This window comes from Hyla sarda, chromosome 1, assembly GCF_029499605.1.
Source record: "Hyla sarda isolate aHylSar1 chromosome 1, aHylSar1.hap1, whole genome shotgun sequence".
Taxonomy (NCBI): Eukaryota; Metazoa; Chordata; class Amphibia; order Anura; family Hylidae; genus Hyla; species Hyla sarda.
Genome location: NC_079189.1, coordinates 49725281 through 49741019, shown reverse-complemented (window position 1 = coordinate 49741019; position 15739 = coordinate 49725281). Strand labels below are relative to the sequence as shown.

Here is a 15739-nt window from a genome sequence, read left to right as displayed (position 1 = left end):
GTGGGATGGAGCTGGCCTAGGACATCTTCAGTGGGAGAACATTCCAGACATAGGGAGCGGTCAGTGTCAGGGGAGATGGAATGAGCGCAGTGTAAGGTGCAGAGAAGGAACTCTGATTTATATTTAGACATTGGGATTGAAATAATAATTACAGCAGTTTGGACAAAAACTAAAAAGGGTTTTATAGTCTTACGTAAGAAAACGGAAAATGTAAAAAAAAAATAAAATGATGAGGGGAATGTAGCCTGGAAATAGTTTGGGAAAATCTACTTGAGCTGGAACAAACAGGGCCAATAGTGTCAGCTTTTGCATACATACAGAAATCTTGAATTTTAGTCCACAATTGCAGGCGGAAAATTGCAACAGGAAATCCCTGTGGTAATAGCACTGCAGGTCCACAAGGACTCTTTCCACAGCATGTGGACCAGATCTTTCGTTTTATTAAACCTCAACCACTTTACTAGTATTAGAATGCACTTTCTGCCCACGAAATCCAGACAAAGCCAAGAAAATCCAAAGCTACTCCTCATGTGAGCATATGCTTAAATGTTTTTCCATACTAATACTAGTTAAACCCTATGCTCAGTACAGCTATCTCCAACCTTGTATAGCATATATGATCACATGGGGTCCAACCGATGAGACCCACACAATCTCCAGAAGTCTTTCCTGAGAATGGGGGTGGTGTTTGTGCATGCGCAACATTGCTTTATTCATTCTCTATGGATGCCACCAAACACACCCAAACACTGAACTTTGTTCACCTTTCTGAAGATAGCTTGGCAGAGGGAGTCCAACCAAGGATCAGACAGTTACCCCCATGATAAGGAGATAATTAGCATTTGTGGGCAAACTCCTTCAAAAAGGCATCAAGACATCTAGTGACTTACCTATAATTTATGGCTATTTATTTATAAAATTTTAACAACTCCATTAACAGTAAATTTTATAAAACATGTTTTGTTAATGGAAGAAGCCTTAGGCGTCCTTTCTTACAGGGCTCGTGAACTAAGCCAGGCAGGATCTCCATTAAAAAATTCCTTCAGGCATTACATGAACGGTCATTCTATTAAATGGCTGAAATATAATGGTACATTATGGCGAAAACAAGTGATTTCTGGAGGACCAGCATTGACCACTGCACAGGCTCTGTTTTCACAGGGCAGATGAACTAAACCAGGTGGGATCTTGATATAGATAATTATGTAAATTTGTACCCACAAAAAAAATTATGTGACAACACCACACCTGACTGGCTCTTCCAATAACAAAAAATAAGGCTTCACCAGGACTGTAAATCTATACTTAGGAGATGTCATTTTGACATCCACTGCTCAGGAAGGGGAATGTCCGAGACAAGCACTGAGCCCACCCTCACTCACCATGCATTCACTTCCTCCCTATGTCTGCTGTGTGGTGCTGGGTCTCCTCATCCCATTACTGTAGACTGCTCTATAACCTTTTCCTCTCTGTTTTCATGCTACAGTCTGATAGGACAGGCGTGAGCACAGAGGAGTGCTAGTCCCACTCATACTTCCTGGACTTTGTCCCAGACTGTACTTCAGCTGGGACAATGATGATGCTGCAGGCAGACAGGATTATTTTCTCGATGGTATGGGGACCCCTAGTGGTCTTTTTATAAGCTATGATTTCTATAAAAAGGTACATTTTTAAGACATATATTAGGATGGGTTCACACTACGATTTTTCTATAAAGTTTTAGGATCCTTTTTTTTTTTTTTAAACCGTATGCAACCATACAGCAAACCGTGGCCATAGACTTTGCATTCAAAACCGTATGCACCATATTGTATACGGTTGTCTCCGTTTTTCAAACCACAAGGTTTTTAACTTTTTTTTTTTTCTGGACAGAAAACAGTGTTAAACCGTATACTTTTTTTTTTTTTACAAGGGAGTCAATGGGAACCGTACAGACCTGTATGTGTGAACGGTTCCATCCAGTTTTCACCATACGTTTTTTTGACTTTGCACAGTTTTTTTTCTTGGAATTTCAATCAAACAAGTGAAACTTTATTCATAATGGAGTGAAAAGTTCCAAACATATATGTTTTGTTTCTTAAAATACTGATGCAACCGGACATCATTTTTCAAACCGAACACGTTTTTCAACTGTATACAGATAAAACTTTGTACACATGTTTTGATACAGTTTAGTCAGAGGAATCCGTTTTTTTTTAATCAAAAACCTGATATAAAACTGTATTGCAAAAATGTGGTGTGAACCCAGCCTTAGAAAGGTTAAATGTTTTGCCAAGATGTACAAGATATAAAAAGTTTTTGAAATCTGACAGTGTTGACCTTTGATCAGTGAGTGGGGCACTCACTGAGACCAAATATGTCTATAACTTACTTTAAAAGAGGTATAGGCGCAGACTGACATAATAAAGCAGGTCCTTCGCTTGAGACCAGCAATGAGTGCTAGAACGAAGAACGCTCTACTAGACCTAAAACATTCATTCCCTATACAAACAGCCATTCCTCTAAACAACTTGCATACAATGCTATACTTTGAATCTGGTTGTGATTTTCCCTTGGAGAAAACAGCTGATCACTTGAGGTGAGAGAAGTCAGACCCATACAGAGTTCTTTTGAGAAGAACTAGGTCAAGTAGGTCAATGTTGACAATTTTTTCCCTTTTAAATTTTTTGTTGCCAGATGTCTATATGGAAAAATATAGACACTAATATATACACACACACACACACACACACACACACACATACATACAAACCATTTTAATTAGTAGTTACATTTTCTCTTTTTCTTTTTGCACCTTTTAAGGGCTTTTTTTTTTTAAACAGGCAAACTTGCTCTGGATATCGTGATAGAAAAAAACGCATAAAAAAGCTAAAAAAAAAATAAAAAAAATACTTAATTGTGTCCTTTTACTAAAACGTGTAAATACAATGAAGGATACTCAAAACACATTCCCATTTGATGACTTTCCCTGGTGTTCCATCAGTGTTCTCCTCACTTTGTATTAAACAGGAAGCTTTGCTGTGTAATTATATGAGCTCACGGGTAATAAATACATCCTCATGCCTCGTACGTTAGCGCTGGATGCAGGTGTTTGGTACAAGTAGGTCAACAGTTCATAAAAAAAAAGAATATACTAGCGTAAGAGGAGCTGCATCACCAGTCTTTGATCAGGGACACAGGGTTGTCCTGTTGATGAAGTAAGTACGTAAGATAGAAAAAAGGTGTTAGTCACGCAGTATTGAAGAACTTCTAGATGCGTGGCAAAAACAAAAAACCCAAACAACTAGGAGAGGAACAGAAAATTGTCCACCCACACGAGGCATGATTAAAGAAATAAATAAAAAATAAAAAAAAACACAGCTTGTGAAGGTCCATCATTAGCTGTACCAGTACCAATAGCAGTTATCTTCAAATGGTCATTCTCCAGTAATTGGTTAACATACAGCAGTATACTCTGGATGTTACGGTAAAATTAAATTTATTGAAAATGTAAGGCTGACAATAGACATAATGCAGAATACAAAAATAGGCCAAGTCGCTAGTCAGATTACCAGCTTAAGTCTGAACACGTATTCAGTCAGGTCATGCTTTGTTTTAAAATGAAGCATGGACAACTTGAAACAGGCGGTCAAGTCCGGTGTACACATCCAAAATGTACAGTCCAAGAGAAAAGGTGTTCACCTCACCCTGTTTAGCCCAAAGCGACATGGACTGGGAAGGACCACGTCCCTTGTGGATACTTGAAAATGAAGAATAGTCCAGAGCAGGCTCGGAAATCACTTTTTCATGCTTTATTCACCAAACAAGATAAGAGGCATACAAGGTGATGCGATTCGGTTGCAATCTGCAACCTTAGTCATAATCCAAAATATAGGCACGTTGTAGTCACCAGCTTCATATAAAATGCAAAAAAATTATTAAAGATCCATAAAAAAATACCAAAATAAACATGAAGCTTCAGTTCTTTTTATCCATGTTTATTTAAGTATATTTTTAATGGATCGTTAACATATTTTTTGCATTTTTTTTTTTTTAGAAAGCTGGTGACCAGAACTTGCTAACTGATTATAGTAAGGCTAAGTTTCCACTTGTTTTTTTTCTGGCAGTTTTTGGATATCTGCCACTGCAGTTTTTGAGCCAAAGCCAGAAGTGTAGTCAAAAGGAATAGGAAATATAAAGGAAGGACTTACACTTCTCCTCCCTTATGGATCCACTTCTGACTTTGGCTCAAAAACTGCAGTGGCAGATATCCAAAAACTGCCAGAAAAAAAACCAAGTGGAAACTTAGCCTAATGGGAATTTAACTGGCTGACAGATTATAAACAGATTGTAATTGTGTCTGAACAATGTCTGTATTCTTGCAGTGGGTAAGACTGCTGGTCCCATGGTGTGAAGACACACAGGGGGAAGATTTATTAAAACTTGTGATGGGGGAGAGTGGTGCAGTTGCCCATAGCTACCAATCAGGTTGCTTCCTTTATTTTTCAGAGTTTTTTTTTTTTTTTTAAAGGAATCTGATCGGTTGCAATGGGCAACTGTGTCACTCTTCCCCTAAACAGGTTTTGATAAATCTCCCCCACAGAGATTTGTAGTCTGTAACCATGGATAAACACAGGTCATCAGGATAGGAGCTGTAGATACCAAGAGGGAGCTTTATCAAAACCTGTGCAGAAGAAAAGTTGCCCAGTTTTCAATAGCAACCAGATTGCTTCTTTCATTTTTGAAAAGTCATTTGAAAAATGAAAGACATAATCTGATTGGTTGCTATGGGCAACTGGTCAACTTTTCCTTTGCACAGGTTCTGATAAATCTCCCCCCAAATGTTCGGGGGGGGGGGGGGGGGAAATGTTGCTATAACAGGGTTTGAAAAAAACACACAAAAAAATATTTCTATAAATCATTTCCTTAACCAAATGGCTTATAAAAAAATAAATAAATAAAAAATCTGCTTTAAAATCTTGCCCACTAGGCGTTTTTTATTTGTAATCTGCTGCCAACTGCCTTTTAGGAGGAAATCCATCTCTAGTTACAGAAAACAAGATAGAATACAGGAAGTGGGAGCATGTATTCATGCTATATGCAGGGTTAAGAGAAAAAAAAAAGGTGCAAGCTGCGTCCATTCTCCATATAATACTCATGGGCGGATTACCTGTGGAATTTCCGCGGCGGATTTTGCTACCGTTGACTTCAATAGGTAAGCAGAAAATCTGCAACAGAGGAAGATTTGCAAATTTTCCTTTGGACCCATTGAAGTCAAATATGCTGCGGAAATTCCGCTGGTAATGTGGCTGTGTGAACGTACCCTCAGAAGGTAAATCAAAACGCTCTCTTCATCCTAGCAGCAGTTTCAGTGCTATAACCCCTTCCTTGCTGTGCTGCTGTACCGTACACCATGCTATCTACCCCTCCTTTTAGTTTAGGTTTGTCTTTAGCAGCAGCTCAGGGCTTAGTGTAACCCCTTCTATGATCTGCTGTTTTTTTAAATCTGTTCACACAAAACTTTGCGAAACCCTTACTCCAGCCACATGCCATCTACAGTACTGTACGGAGTATATGATCAGCACAGAACAGGGACATCCTTTTCAAAAAAAAAAAAAACTTTCACCAGCACAATGTCATGGCATAGCAGATGGGAATAAGTCCTGTGCTGTGATTGTACAGTCAACTAATGTAGGAAGTAAGTGTGTGTGTACTACTGGCCAACAGCCCAGATCTGGCCCCTCCACATCAATTGGAGAGAATGAGAAATAGTTGTTTAACAAAAAGGGGGCTCTTACAAATGTGATAATGGTAAGAGCACTATAAATCACACAGCCACCCAATTTTTTTTGTTTGTTTTTTTTTTTAAAGATTTTTAAATGCCAGATACATGTTAAAGGGTACCTCTCATCAAATAAACTTTTGATATATTTTAGATGAATGAATGTTGAATAACTTTCCAATAGCATGTTAATGAAAAATATGCTTCTTTCTATTGTATTTTTCCCGATCAGTCCTGTCAGCAAGCATTTCTGACTCATGCTGGAGTCCTAAACACTCAGAGCTGCCAGCTTGCTTTGTTCACAGCCAAACAGGCTGTGAACAAAGCAGGCTGGCAGCTCTGAGTGTTCTCCTTTGTGAACAAAGCAGACTGGCAGCTCGTGGTGTTTAGGACTCCAGCATGAGTCTGAAATGCTTGCTGCCAGGACTGGTAGGGAGACCCCTAGTGGTCATTTCTTCAAAGTGGAAAATTAAATAGAAAGAAGCATATTTTTTAATAACATGCAATTGTAAAGTTATTCTGCATACATTAATCTATAATATATCAAAAGTTTTTTTTGATGAGAGGTACCCTTTAAGATTTCCTTTGATTTCAGAAAAGTCAGATTTAAAACTACATACGCCTTTCCATACAGGAAAATACTCTACACGGCTTCCTGTGAACTTAAGATTTGAAAGAAAAATCATCAAAATGTTTTCTTCTATTGAATTTCGGACATTAGTAATAGGGCTTTGTGTGGCAGCTGCATTTTCAGTGCCAAAAAACAGGACCATTCAGAACAAAGCAGGGAAACCTCTCAATAAAGAATAAAAAAACCTATAAGCACACATTGTTCAATCATTCCACTGATATCCTTACTGTTTTTGTCAAACTGTACAATACTTCACAAAGAATGATACAAATGTCCTGTTGTAAACTGACCACAAAATCAAGAGAAAAGCACAACATGCGGAAACTTTATTAGAACGACACAAACCAAGGCAGCTCCTTTCACAGAACAGACGCCTTTCCAGAACTGTACACAAAGTTAATAAGCTCTTCTTTTAATTGCCTGTTAAGCAGAGATGAAAGTAAAAGTTCCAATAAAAAAAGCATAACAAATCAACAAGTGTTTGAAATGCACTTAAAAACTGCTAAACATTACCGACTACGCTGTACCGGAAAGGAAATCCCTTCCAAAGTTACAACATGTCCACACAGACTTGCAGATGCCTGACATTCCTAAGTCTGATTGATTTCCTTTGAGTAGGTAAGAACATTGCTCGTTGTTCACATGGGGGGAGATTTATCAAAAACCTGTGCAGAGGAAGAGTGGTGCAGTTGCCCACAGCAACCAATCAGATTGCTTCTTTCATTTTCCACAGGCCTCTAAAGAGGCCTGTGGAAAACGAAAGAAGCAATCTGATTGGTTGCTATGGGCAACTGCACCACTCTTCCTCTGCACAGGTTTTGATTAAGCTCCCCAATGGATATTTATCAAGCAGCATTTACACAGGGGTGGATTTATTAAAGGGGTACTCCGGTGAAAACCTTTTTCCTTTTAAATCAACTGGTGGCAGAAAGTTAAACATATTTGTAAATTACTTCTATTAAAAAATCTTAATCCTTCCTGTACTTCTTAGCTGCTGAATACTACAGAGGAAATTCTTTTCTTTTTGGAATGCTCTCTGATGACATCACGAGCACAGTTCTCTCTGCTGGCATTATTATAATAATAATAATGCTTTATTTATTGTTGTCCTTAGTGGGATTTGAACCCAAGTCCCCAGCACTGCAGGGCAGCAGTGCTAACCACTGAGCTACCATGCTGCCCTTAGCATACATCTGCTCTGCATGGTTGCTAAAATGGACAGAGATGTCAGCAGAGAGCACTGTGCTCGTGATGTCATCAGTGTTCCAAAAAGAAAGGAATTTACTCTGTAGCATTCAGAAGCTAATAAGTACTGGAAGGATTAAGATTTTTTGATAGAAGTAATTTACAAATATGTTCAACTTTCTGCCACCAGTTAATTTAAAAGAAAAAAGGTTTTCACCGGAGTACCCCTTTAATAATACCATAGGGACAAGTTCTGGCACTATGTAAGAGCGGAGATTCAATTTAAGCCCTCACTGATATAAAAAAAAACCTTGGCAAATATTATGGAAACCCTGTGCTTAGAGTATGGTCACCCTCCTCTTTTAGTTCATAATAAATAGATAAATGAGAAATAGGATTTAGAAAAAATGATGGCTTCATGAAACATTCTTCTAGTACATGAAAGGTCATTTTAAATTAATGACAGATGTTTTCTAGATCAAATAAAAGAAAAAATGATGGAACTATTTTCTATCGATAGCATGAGAAAAACGTGCGCATTGACTGTTCAGATAGCGTGTGCGCATATTTTCTTTTACCTAACATGTAACACTGTATCATTAATTATGGGAAACATGATTTTTTTTTTTTTTTTCAGGCGTCCTCTTTATATGTTTCTCCAGGCAAATGTTCCAGAATCATCTCTCTAGTCAACTTAGTTTGGCGATTCATCACTTACCGCCAATCCTCCATTCTCTTTAGCCTATTGTAACCTTGTTTTCGACAGTTTAGGGTTTAACTCCGATTTTCGCTCGTCTTTATATGTATGGTGGCTCAGTGGTTAGCACTGTTGCCTTGCAGGGCTGGAGTCCTGGGTTTAAACCTAAAGGGGAACACCATCCAGTTTGTATGTTCTCCCAGTGTTTGCTTGGCTTTCCTCTGGGTACGCAAGTTTACTCCATCAGAAAAACCTACCGATCGCATAACTTTTTAGATTTGCTTAATGAAATGGAATTTCACTTCGATGGAGTTTACAATTTGTTACAGTCCTTTGACAATTACTGACTCCGCCCTTTTGCTTTTCAAGGGATATTCCAGTAGAAAACTTCTTTTTTAAATCAACTGATGCCAGAAAGTTTAACAGATTTGTAAATTACTTCTATTAAAAAATCTTAATCCTTCCAGTACTTATTAGCAGCGTAATGATCTACAGGAAGTTCTTTACTTTTTAGATTTCTTTTCTGTCATGACCACAGTGCTCTCTGCTGACACCTCTGTCCATGTCAGGAACTGTCCAGAGCAGGAGAAAATCCCCATAGCAAACATATGCTGCTCTGGAAAGTTCCTGACATGGACAGAGGTGTCAGCAGAGAGCACTGTGGTTGTGACAGAAAAGAAATCCAAAAAGAAAAGAATTTCCTCTGTAGTATACAGCTGCTAATAAGTACTGGAAGGATTAAGATTTTTTTAATAGAAGTAATTTGCAAATCTGTTTAACTTCCTGGCACCAGTTGATTACAAAAATAAAATAAAAAAAAAAAGGTTTCCACCAGAGTACCCCTTTAATGTGTTTTGCTTTTTCATGGGCTATTGATTTTAGAATTCTATCCTGCCGCTTTGAAGCCTTTCTTGGTCTACCCCTTTTCAAGCCTTTCCTTTTTCTTTATACTTGCCCCACATTTTACACATTGTTGACTGGGAACAACCATAATCTTTAACCTCACCCAATGTAAGGATCCATCTTAGAAGAGGTTTTATAGTCCCTCCCATTGTTCCAATTGACCACTCTCCTGTTTTAAAGCACAAGTCCAAAATTTTACACCCATGCAATCCCCAGCTCCAGCGCAGAAAGACGTAGGCCATGCTGGGCAGTACAGTTGCCAAAGCAACCACGCTAAGTGAAGTTGCCTGTAGGAGCTCTTTTCTGAGGAACAAAACTCATGTACGGAACTTCTCTGAGTGTGGTACGGCAACTGTATTGCCCAGTATGGCCAATGTCTCCTCGTGCTGGAGATGACAATCACATGGGCCTGAAACTTTGGACTTAAAGGGGTTTTCCAGGAAAAAACTTTTATATATATCTCAACTGGCTCCAGAAAGTTAAACAAATTTGTAAATTACTTCTATTAAGAAATCTTAATCCTTTCAGTACTTATGAGCTTCTGAAGTTAAGGTTGTTCTTTTCTGTCTAAGTGCTATCTGATGACACGTGTCTCGGGACCGCCCAGTTTAGAAGAGGTTTGCTATGGGGATTTGCTTCTAAACTGGGCAGTTCCAGAGACACGTATCATCAGAGAGCACCAAGACAGAAATGAGCAACCTTAACTTCAGCAGCTCATAAGTACTGAAAGGATTAAGATTTTTAAAATAGAAGAAATTTACAGATCTGTTTAACTTTCTGGAGCCATTTGATATTAAAAAAAAAAGTTTTTTCCTGGATAACCCCTTTAAGCTTTAAATGCGCATGGTCATTAAAACCAATTTGTGCTATTGCACTCTTTATGGTAAATAAAAAAATCTTTCTTATGTACTTTGTTTGAAAAAACTTAAGTTTTCTAAGTTTCATTTGTGTTTAACAAAGCTGCAACTAGGTGTTTCCCTACTTGTCCAGAGCACATTTCCCCCCATCTTTTGCACAGATTTTGGACTCCTGCTGGCCTGGCAGAAATCCAAAATCAGGAAATGCTGAGGGGGTGTGTGCAGCCTTAGCCAATCATAGCTCATCTCCCACTGAACTGCTCTGGGCATAGCAGAGTGTGGGAGGAAGTTCTCCCCTGTTTGGCTTCAGATGATGTCACACCTGACTGAGACTGAGCAGAAAATACAGAGCAATATTAAGGAACAAAACTAACAAATTATAAAAATAAAGGCAGGGGGTGATTTACAGCCAGAAGCTTCGTGACCATGTGAGGATGTGAGGATGTCACAAGCCCAATGGATTACTTGTGTCTACAGCACGAGACAGGAAACCAGAATCTGTCTAACTAATCTAAATCTGACATCGGACAGTGGACGAGGGTCTAACGGGCCCACCGACACTGGACAGAAAGCACATTAAGAATCACAACAAAAACAGGTCAGTCATCTCTGAGTGTGCAACTTTTCATAGAGAAGGATTTTCTAGGTAAACTACGGGTGATCTCTAAGGTTACACAGTGTTTAACTTACAACAGCCTTTCCTGGTCATTGCAATGTAAAACCAAATTAAACAGCACACACATTTTCAGTGGTACTCATCAGCCTTCATGGTCTATGATTAAGGCATCAAGCCGAAACTCGTCAGACCTGCATTCTTATCTGTTCTGGTTGTGTAAACTTGCTTTTATTATGATCTAATAAAGAACCAAGTGTTTTATAGGATCTTGCTTCTGCTGGACATTCCTCTTTCTAAGCATATAAAGCTTTGGATCTTAGCTGGTTACTACCTTGCCTTGTTTTAGTGAATACTGAAACGCAATGGATATCTAGCTACGTCCATGTGACTGTAATCTGCCATCACTGCGTACTTGTATAAACCATTTATTTTTCCTTACTAGTTTACTTAGTATATAGAATCGACTTGCTTATGCGTTTATGACATCAATGCACTTCATTGCAATTTACCATACTGCAGACTATTCTTTTCTCACGTCACATTTTCAGTCACAAATGTCAGCGAGCTAACAAAGGTTGTAATCTTTACTAATACAAAAGCCTTGTGTATGCAGGTCTCATATCAATACTGTAGTCATGCAAAGAGGACATGAAGTGTTTCCAACTGATGGAAAGCTGGCTAATAAAAATGCAATTTCTTAACCCCTTCCGGCAAATGGACGTATACATAAACACATGTCTATTTTTCCTGTAACTTAAAAGGGGTACTCCGCCCTTAGCATCTTATCCCCTATCCAAAGGATAGGGGGTAAGCTAAGATGTCAGATCGCAGGGGTCCCGCCGCTGGAGACCCCTGCTGCAGCACCCCGCTATCATTACTGCACAGAGCAAACTCGCTCTGTGCGTATTGACAGACAAAACAGGAGCATCGTGACATCTCAGCTCCGCCCCCTCAATACAAGTCTATGGGAGGGGGCATGGCGGCCATAACCCCCCCCTCCCATAGACTTGCATTAAGCGGGCGGGCCGTGACATCATGAGGGGGCGGTGCCGTGACGTCACGATGCTCTGGCCCCTGTATCGCCAGTCAATATGCACAGAGCGAGTTTGTGCAGTAATGATAGCGGGGTGCTGCAGCGGAGATCCCGGGGGTCTCCAGCAGCGGGACTCCTGCGATCTGTTATCTTATCGCCTATTCTTTGGATAGGGGATAAGATGCTAGGGGCGGAGTATCCGTTTAACGCCAATGGACGTGTATATACATCCATTCACGATCACAGCGCTGCGAGTGTGCTGGCGATGATCGGCAGCTGGGGCCGGCAATCGCATATTCCCGGGCACCCACTGCAGCAGTCAGGAACGGAGCTGCGCTCCGATCCTGACAGTTAACCCCTTCAGTGCTGCGGTCAATGTGATACAATCACAGGGTCTCCTTGGTAACCTCTGAACGGCCCCTGGTTACCTGGCTACGGAAGCCTATCAGGCTCTGCCCAAAGGCAAAGTCTGATCTGGTATGTGTATCAGTGAAACACTGACAGCTGTCAGCATTACACTGATAGGGATAATACACTGCAGTAAAGATTTGTACTGCAGTGTATTATAAGTGTCAAGTCCCCTAGTGGGACAGTAAAAATAAAAAAAGTAAAAAAAAAAGTAAAAAAAATCAAATAAAATACAGTAAATACAAAATAAATATATATAATAAATAAAAATAAACAAACAAACATATACAATCTCCCTTTCCCTCCCCCCAAAAATTACATACACATATTTGGTATCCATAACAACTTAAGCAATAAGAATATAACATTATTCAACCCGCATGATAAACATTAAAAAAATTTATAAAAACCTCGCCAAATTTATGGCTTAATATTAATGCCGCCTCTGTAAAACTAAAATAAAAATTTATCAAAATGTTTCATGTACCTCAAAATGGTACCACTAAAAACGACAACAACTCATTTGCTATAACACAACATTGTCGGTATAAAAAAAATAAATAAAAAAAATACCTCTCAGAAAATAGTGATGCATTAACAAGATATTTTTTTTATCAAAAATAAATTTTTATAGTGTAGAAGTAATAAACCATCAAATAAAGTTCATAAATGAGGTATTGCCATAATCGTACCTACCTGCAGAATATAATTACCATGTCATTGATACTGTACAGTGAAAACAGTAAAAAAACAAATTAAAATCTTGCCAAAATTACTGCTTTTGGTAATCCCGCTTCACAAAAAATGTAATAAAGACATAACCCAAAATAGTACTATTCAAAACCGCTACTTATCCCACAAAAAATAAGCCCTCACACAGCTCCATTGGTGAAAAAATAATAATGCTACAGATCTTAGAATAGAGTGACACTAAAAAATAGCAAGACTGAAAATCCACACCTGTCAAACCGTAACGCAGGTGTCCTAAGGCGAGCTCTGGGAGGACAGAAACCTCCCGTGGAGCTGAAGGGTAGGGGATAAGATGTCCAAGTACTCCTTTAATATGGGAAACCAAAAGATGGTCCTGATCAGTAAGTGAAGGCATAGCCTAGTGTTAGGGTAAGTTTTAGCTTGTGTTTACACACTGTAAAATGTAAATAAAGAAATTATAAAAAAAAAAAAATGGTATAAAAAGTGGCTTTTTTTTTTAAATCTAATATTATGTTCTAATAAAGCCTATGGAAAAGCTGCCATTAGTGCACACATAGGTCCAAATTTATCAACCTGTATGGAGACAAATGTGAGGTTGATTTTTTGTCTCAGACAGATAGCAACCAATCACAGCTCAGTCTTCATTTCTCAAAAATGAGCTGTGATTGGTTGCTTTGGTAAAAAACAGAACGTTTAGGCTTTAGCCAAAATCAGGACCAAAGTGTGGAACATATTATTAGATAAAAAGGACTGTTTTTTTATATCCACTTTAAAGCTTTTTATTTTATTTTACAGTGTATGAACATAGCCTTAGGGTTACCAACTATAAACAGGACAGGTGAAGAAGAATAGAGGTCTGTTGCCTCCCATGTAAATGAAGCAACAACATGCATGTTCGGCCTCCACTCCATTCACTCTCTATGGGACCTCTGAAGATGTTGGAGAGCCAAACAGAGAGTAAATTAAAAGGGGTACTCCACCCCTAGACATCTTATCCAAAGGATAGGGGTTAAGATGTCTGGTCGCGGGGGTCCCGCCGCTGGTGACCACCCCAATATAGCATGCGGCCCCCCCCCCGTTTCTTGTCACACCCCCTACCATAGACTTGCATTGAAGGGGCATGGCGTCACACGGGGGGGGTCGTCTTGAAGTCACAGACTTCTGTGGACCCAGACCCTCCAGCGCTTCCGGACAAGAAACAGGTGGGTGCCGCATGCTATATTGAGGGGGTCCCCCCAATCAGACATCTTATCCCCTAGGGATGTAAGAAAAAAATCGATTCGCGCGATTATCGCGATTTTTTGTTCCGCGATACTGAATCGATTTTAAAATTCTGAGAATCGATTTTTTTTTTTATAAATTATTATAATTAACATTTACTGTATTTCACTCACTGAGTCACAGTCCTATTTGTCTGTCTTATTTTTTTTTATAAGACTTAAAAACTCCTGACCACTAGTTGGCAGTGTACCTGTTATCAGCTCTGTCCCACTCGCAGGCTGCTACCGCGAGACTACAGACTCAGAACAAACAGGAAGGAGAACGTACGCACTCACAGGACAACTCTCGCGGGATCTTGTTCTTTCTCAGCTAGAATACGTTTTCCCAAGCTTTTAATAGGGAATATCGCGATATATATCGCCAACATGACAGTATCGCGATATATTGCGATATATCGAATCGCCACCCTGGTATCGCGATTCGAATCGCCAAATTATTGGCGATTCACACCCCTATTATCCCCTATCCTTTGGATAGGGGATAAGATGTCTAGGGGTGGAGTACCCCTTTAAACAGTGCAATATAGTTCCATTCACTAGGGGGACAAGTGACTTTCATTCTCGATATCTGTGGGGGACCTATCAATTGAACCCCCCCCCACCGATCCTGTGAATAAGCGATAACTTTAAATCTTGGGGTGACCCTGTAGACACGGTGGGAAATTCCTTCATTCAAATAAATATTTCAGCCAAGCCACAACTTCTACACCTATGCTACTTCTTTGAGTATTTTTAACACCAAAATAATATTAATCTTGTGCCTGCTGAGGGCAAAAAAAAACATTCCTCTATGAAGTAACCCTCATTGTAACAGGAGCATGAAGAAGAGCTGGTCAATAACCCTGACAACAGCACAGAAAACAAATAAGTACCTTTTACAACATCCATCAAATATGTTCTTGAGTCTTTTTAATACAGTTTTATGTCTGGGAAATTACTACTCCTACAAGCAGAACAGATCCCCTCTTCAGAAATGGTAATGTGAGAAAGTAACAGTCTGGAGGCCGGTCATCATATAGTGAAAGGTTTTTGGAGAAAATAACCAATACCTGTCATGTCAGCTGGTTAGCCTAAAAGTAACAGCCCAAAAATCTGTTTGCCTCTTTCATGTCTCTGAATCTACGTCTACAGGGTTTTTAAACCAAGCTTATAGGTTTGGAGCAGACAATGTAAGAAAGAAATCTGGCTCTGATGCCTTGTTAAAAGGTAAAACAGCCCAAAATGTAAAAAAAAAAAAATATATTATATATATATATATATATATATATATATATATATTTTCCATGCAGCTAGTTTACATTGTGATGACCCATTCATTAGACAATATATAACTATTTATATTACCTATGACATGAAGTAACTAAAGAGTAATGCACCCCTAACTAACCATCCATGCCAGATCATAACATTCCTCTTCTGCTGCTATTACGATTCCATTGATCTACCAGGACATATGCAATGGCCACATAGCAGACATTGGTGGAAAAAGCTAAATTTGCACAGTGTTGCCAGAACAAGTCTTTTTTATTGTCCTATAAAAACAAAAGCAAAGATGCTCGCGTAACCAGAGATTATTTTGTGATAATTTAAATTACTATTATGGCTGACATCGTTTTCTTGCTTCCAAACTCTTATGTCGTAGTTGCCAAAAACTGAA

General features: G+C 39.0%; 1 protein-coding gene across 11 annotated transcripts in view; it reads right to left on the bottom strand.

Annotated features, from left to right (window-relative positions):
- The window catches only part of GRK4 (G protein-coupled receptor kinase 4), a 304831-nt gene that overhangs the window by 210514 nt on the left and 78578 nt on the right, over window positions 1–15739 (bottom strand). Inside the window, exon 1 of one of the 11 annotated variants that reach the window (XM_056555015.1) lies at window positions 6906–6925. The exons of the other annotated variants lie outside the window; for them this stretch is intronic. The gene's annotated coding sequence lies outside the window, so the exon portion shown is untranslated. Of the gene's footprint in view, window positions 1–6905; window positions 6926–15739 lie in introns of those variants that run through there. 11 annotated transcript variants of the gene reach the window in all.